We start from the raw sequence: 769 nt of genomic DNA on the forward strand, positions 1-769 counted from the left end.
CCCCCTCATGTTCAAAGTGGGATGGTTCTTCAGCGGCCACTTGAGTAGGCTCTTCACGCCTGCTCTGATCCCGGGACACGCTAACACCGAGTTCTTCTAGTATGTTTCTCAAACTAGCAGCTCTATCTGATGGTTGAGAAAGCTCTTCAAGCTCCGCCCAATTCTTCTCTTCATAATACCCTTTATCTTCCATGAACTTCACATCCCTAGACACCAAGACTCTTCTAGCAGTGGGATCAAAGCACTTGTATCCCTTTTGAGATGCGGAATATCCAATAAGCATAGCCTTGGTGCTCTTTGCTTCAAGTTTGTTTCTCATCTCTCCTGGCACCAGTACATAGCACACACACCCAAATGTCCTCAAGTGATCCAGAACTGGTCGACTCTTGTTGAGTACCTCAAATGGAGACTGATCCTCTAGGATTTTGGTTGGTATCATGTTGATCAGATAGCAAGCAATCATCACAGCATCACTCCAAAATCTCTTAGGGACACTCTTGTGGAACATCATTGAACGGGCCACTTCCAGAGGTGTATGTTCTTCCCTTCAGCAACTCCATTCTGTTGTGGAGTGTAAGGACATCTAGTCTGATGTAGAATCCCATGTTGAGCTAGATGATCTTTGAATGTGTGGCCTATGTATTCCCCACCATTATTTGACTTGAAAATCTTAATCTTGGCATGATAATGGTTAGTAACATAGCTTTGAAAATTTTTAAATGCATCAAGAACCCTATCTTTTGTTTTAATGAGTGTTAACCAGGTGTAT

Source organism: Brassica oleracea, chromosome C9 (genome assembly GCF_000695525.1).
Source record: "Brassica oleracea var. oleracea cultivar TO1000 chromosome C9, BOL, whole genome shotgun sequence".
Taxonomy (NCBI): Eukaryota; Viridiplantae; Streptophyta; class Magnoliopsida; order Brassicales; family Brassicaceae; genus Brassica; species Brassica oleracea.